Below are 5,411 nucleotides of genomic sequence, written 5' to 3'. Positions count from 1 at the left end.
GAGAGAATGGTAGTAAAAGTGGAAGATGATTCATGTAGTTCAATATATGGCACATGAAAGTTTGATAAATATTTTAATGAAATTAGAATATAGTCATTTAATATGATTTTCTTCTTTCTCATCAATGGTCATAAAGTTTTAATTAAGCGAGATGAATAAACCCTAGAGTTCTGCTGTACAACATTTACCTACAGTTAACAATAATGTGCACGTAAAAATTTGTGAAGACAGTAGCTCTTACGTTAAGCGTTTTTTTCAATATAAAATATGATTTAAAAAGAGAGAGCGAGAGAGAATGACTATACCAGGAAGAGGAAATATGTCCTTGTCTTCGGATTATCTTGGAGGAATACAAATAAACCACCCTCAAAGCAAATAGTTAGCTCATTCTTCTTTTAAAAATGAGTGTGAAGTGTTGCTACCAAAGAATTATTCATTCCTATTTATAGTGAAAAACGTATATCTTTATATTAACTCTTGTTTTCTGATCCCATATATGAAGAAGCACAATACACAAAGAAATCCTTTCATTCATTCATTTGTATACACTTATTGCATTCCACAAGGCAGGCCCTGCGCTACATGTTAGGAATACCAAAGCAAGGTAAACAAGACATGCAGCTCCGAGTTCTGATGAGGAGACAGGCAAACCTCAGTAGCGGGTGGTTTGTGCTGTATAGAAGCATGTGTGCTGAGATAGGCAAGCATAGGGGAGAGGTATTTAGGCTAGAATGAGATTTCTGTTGACGCAGATGACTCTCGAAATACTGTTCAAGTGTAAGAATGTTCTAGGCTGAGGAAACAGCCTTGTGGAAGGCATAAAGGAATGAAACAGCACGATAAATTGGGAAACTTGAAGTAGGTCACTGTATTTGGAGCATATGATCCTTGTTGGTTAGCAGCAAAAGATGAGAATAGAGAGGAACAGATGGGCCAGATGACAGCACGTAAAGGTGTTAGGGACCAAGCTTTGTCCAGTAAGGTATAGCAAGCAGGGATATGACAGAATTCACTTCATTCATTCTCTCAATTGTTATTGCATGCCCACTGTGTGTCAGGCTGGAAACACATTGAAGGTAACGAAAAGTGCTCAAATTCTGGAAGTATCTGAAAAGTATAGCTAATATGATTTGCTGACAGACCAGATGAGGGGTGTGAAAAAAAGAGGGGGACAAGGGTGACAGCTAGATCGTTTGCCTGACCATTAGTAGGAGGGAGTATAAAAGAGTATAAAAGGGCAGATTTGGGGGGCAGAATTAGGAATTCAGTCTTATACATGTCATGTCTGAGACACCTGTTAGACATCCAAAGAGATATGAGTGGGCTATTAAATACATTGGCCTGGAGTTCACTACAGGGTCTAGGATACAAATGTAACCTTGGAGTCATCAGCATATAGATAGTATTCAAAGTCATAATGCTAGGTGTCAAAGTCATAATGCTAGGTGTCAAAGTCATAATGCTAGGTGAGATGTAGTCAGTAACAGTAGATAGAAAAGAGAAGAAACTAGATTATCAGCTATAATGAAACAGTTGATAGAAAAGTCCAAAGTCTGACTCCTGGGTCCCTCTACCATGTAGAAGTTAAGGAAATGAAACAGACACAGCAAAAGAAACTGAGATAGAACGGCCCCAACAGAAAGGAAACCAGTGTGGTAGCCTGAACTCTAAATGAATAAAAGTGTTGGAAAGAAGAAACAGTGATGAATGATATCAAATGCCATGATGTTCATATGAGAAGAAATTGTTGTATTTCACAATGTAGAGTCATTAGTGATCTTAAGCAAAGCAGGTCCACAGGTTTGGTGGTGGCAAAAGCCTGAAATGGAATGGATTAAGGAAGGAATGGGAGGAGGGAATGTGGAGACTGTGAGTTTAAGCAACCAAAGAGTTTTTGGGTAAAGAAAAAAGAGGAAAGAGACAGTAGTTGAGGAGTTAAGTGGGGTCAAAAGAGGTTTTAAATTTTTTTTAATTAAGAGGTGGGAAACAATAGCATCTTTGTGTGATGATAAGGGGAAATAAGGAACCATTAATGATGCAGAGGGAAGAGGGAAGAATTGCTGAAGCAATTGCCTTGAGTAGGCCAGAGGGAAGGTGATCTCATTTTAGGTGGAAGGATTGACTTTGGCTAGAAATGGAACGGGAACATAGATTTGATGGCACATGTTCAGGTATGTGAGTTGATGTGGCCAGTATTACCCTGGTTAGCAAAACCAGGCAAAGATATTTTCAAGAAAACTGCAGACCAATATGCCCTCTGAAGATAGATATAAAAATCTCCCAGAAAATTACTAGAGTGTTAGTTACCTATGAATGCTGTAACAAATGACCACTAACTTAGTGGCTTAAAACAATAGAAACTCATACTCTCACAGTTCTGGAGGTCAGAGATCTGAAATCAGTATCGCTAGGCTAAAATCAAGGTGTCTGCAGCGCCATGCTCCTTCTATAGTCTCCAGGGTAGAATTTATTCCTTGCTTCTTGTAGCTTCTGACGGCAGCTGCTATTCTTTGGCTTGTGGCTGCATCACTCCAATCTCTGCCTCTCTGGTCACTTTGCCTTCTCTTCTGTTTCTCTCTCTCTCTTCTTCTTATAAGAACACTTATGATTGAATTTGGGGCCCACTTGAATAATCCTTGATAACCTCCTTATCTCAAGATCCTAACCGTAATCACACCCGCAAAGCGTTTGCCATGTAAAGTAATGTTTCTAAGGGACAGTTGCAGATTCCAAGGTCTTCACTGCAGACTCAAACTTTCCTTCTGGCGAATTTTGTTTCAAGGACCCTAATATCCCCTTTGTGAGTTGACTTTTTGCAGGACCCCTCAGTGCCCCAGGTATGTGTATGTAACTGAATCCCTACCACAGATACTAGTTGAGTTTTCTTTTTTTCCCTAGAATGCTTCCTTCTGCTGTTAGGTAGATTAGTTTAACATGAATAAAAACTGTGAAAGGGATACCGTGTAGCACCATCTGACAGCCATGTCTACATCTCAGTTCTGTGTTACATGGGATCATTTTTAGCCCGGAATTAACTGAGATATTATAGAAGTGCCTAGCCTAGAATTTGGCCCATAGTAGAAGATCAATGAATTATAGTGTTCATTATAGTTTTTTAATGTTGATGAATTTCACCAGCATGTGGGTAGGCATGAAGCCATCCCGGCATCTGAGTCCAGCATAATCTATGTCTGGTGATGCAGGAATCCCAGTTCTGTATAAAGCCCCCTTTCCTTGAGGACTACCTTACATATGCCCATGAAAATGGAAGTCTTGGCTGCCACACAGACCCTGAAGACCTCACTTCTGTCTCTGGAGCTAATACTTTCTTACTAGCTTTTTAATGAATAGACTTTTACAGAGTTGTAAGTGCAATAATATGCAATTTTATATTCTTTTGTTGTTGTTGTTTGTATCATTACAAAGTCTAAACTTATTGTAAAAAGTTGTTAAAAATTACTTGAAGTAGACAGACTATAATTTATTTAGCAACTTCTCATTGCTGATCATTTTTATGTAAGGTAATAACCCCTAATAACTTTGTGTATAAATTTGTAATTATGTAGGTGATAGTTCCTGGGACAGATTCTATAAATGAAATTGCTGGATTAAAATGTAGTGATTAGCTTCCTTGAATCCAAGTTAAGTTTCAATGCTACTGGGTGTGTTGGTAACTGTTACTAGTTATATATAAGTTGTCTCTTGATACATAATAAATTACCCGAATATTTAGCAGCTTAAAACAACAAACATGTATGTCTCACAGTTTCTAAGGGTCAGAGAGGAATTTAGATAGAGGATTCTGGCCCAGCAGTTCTCATGAGGTTTCAGTACTGCTCTCAACCAAGCACACAATCATCCCAGGGCTTGACTGGAGCTGGAGAATCTAGTTCCAAAATGGCTCACCCACATGGCTGTTGGCAAGCCTCAGTTCCCTATGGGCAAATGGATTGAGGGCCTCCGTTCCTTGCTGGCTGTTGGCCAGAGGCCTCCTTCAGCTTCTTGCCACATGGGTCTCTCTCCTTGGGGTAGCTCACAGCATGGCAGCTGGCATTCCCAGAGCAAGTGATTCAAGAGAATGAAAAACAGAGCAACCAAGATGGAAGCTATAGTGCATTTTACAGACCTAGTCTTCAAAGTCACACACTGCCGCTTTTGTTTCATTCTATTTGTTAGAAGTGAGTCACTAAGTCCAGCCCACACTCAAGGGGAGGGGAATCAGGCTTTAGTTTTGAAGGGGGGGGGGAGGGGCAGCACCTTAAAGAATTTATGGACATATTTTTAAAATCATCATAACCTAAGAATTGGGCCTTCTTTCCTCCTTCCCTCTCCCCTCCCTTCCTCCCTTTCTTCCTTTTTCTTTCTTTTTTATCATCTGAAGAAAAAAGGAGGAAGTCCACCCTAGCCCCAGATTCCTGGGAAGGATCCCCAGAAGACTAGATAAATAACCCCAATTAGGCACTAAATTGGTAGAATTCTTTTAAAAAGCCATGATAGAGCCCACATAATCACCAAATCATAGGTATTCCCAAAAGGTGTGATGACAGCACCTAAAGGGAGAAATTTCATTTATGGCCAGGCCCCACTGCTGGAGCTCAAGATGCATATCCCTCCACCAGAGAAAATAAACCGAGTGAAAGAATCCTGAATGAGAGGGCTTCCATAGTCACAAACTTGCTAACAGTTTGGTGTTTGTGGACTTATTAAGATTGGCATTCAATACCTGAGAGGAACAGATTACTTTTTAAAATTTATATCAAGATAAATGATTTCTTAAAACAAATATGATAATGTTAGAGAAGTTATTCCAAAAAGCAAGATGGAAAGAAGCTGTAGAAAATAAACTTGAAAACTTATATGAAGTAAGTAGGAGAAAAATTAATCTGTAGGGAAATGCTACAGTGGAAGCTCAGATTATTTGCAAGACTTGAAGGACTCACTGGACCCTTATCTGCCTTCTCCCTACCAAACTCTTACTGACAACGTAAGTAAGTAAGTAGAAAGAGAAAGAACATGTCGTACCTCAGAATCACTGAGCTCAGCGCCAGTAGGACCTTCAGCTGCTTCAGTCTTTCAGCTCCATGGGAAGCGTTGATGAGGTGAAGTTGAAGGTGGCAGAGCTGCTTGTGGTATTAAACACATCAGTCTGCAGTTAGAGAAAGCTTGAGCAAAGTATCAGGTCTTAATAGGCACACACAACCTCTATTGTTCTGTGACTGGCATGGGAGAATAGGAGATGGAGGGGAGCAGGTAAACTGTAACTGCCAGGGAGGCCATCTTCTGTTACTGAGAATAACAAGGTGGGTAAGGAAGCCACCAGAACTTGGTGTCCCATAAAGCTATGGAAATAGCCCCTCAAAGACTAGATTTAAGGCCAACAAAACCAGAGAAGGTTCTGCCTAGCCCTGAAA

The sequence above is a fragment of the Hipposideros armiger genome, unplaced genomic scaffold (assembly GCF_001890085.2).
Source record: "Hipposideros armiger isolate ML-2016 unplaced genomic scaffold, ASM189008v1 scaffold_904, whole genome shotgun sequence".
In the NCBI taxonomy this organism is placed as follows: Eukaryota; Metazoa; Chordata; class Mammalia; order Chiroptera; family Hipposideridae; genus Hipposideros; species Hipposideros armiger.
This window is presented reverse-complemented; position numbering follows the sequence as displayed.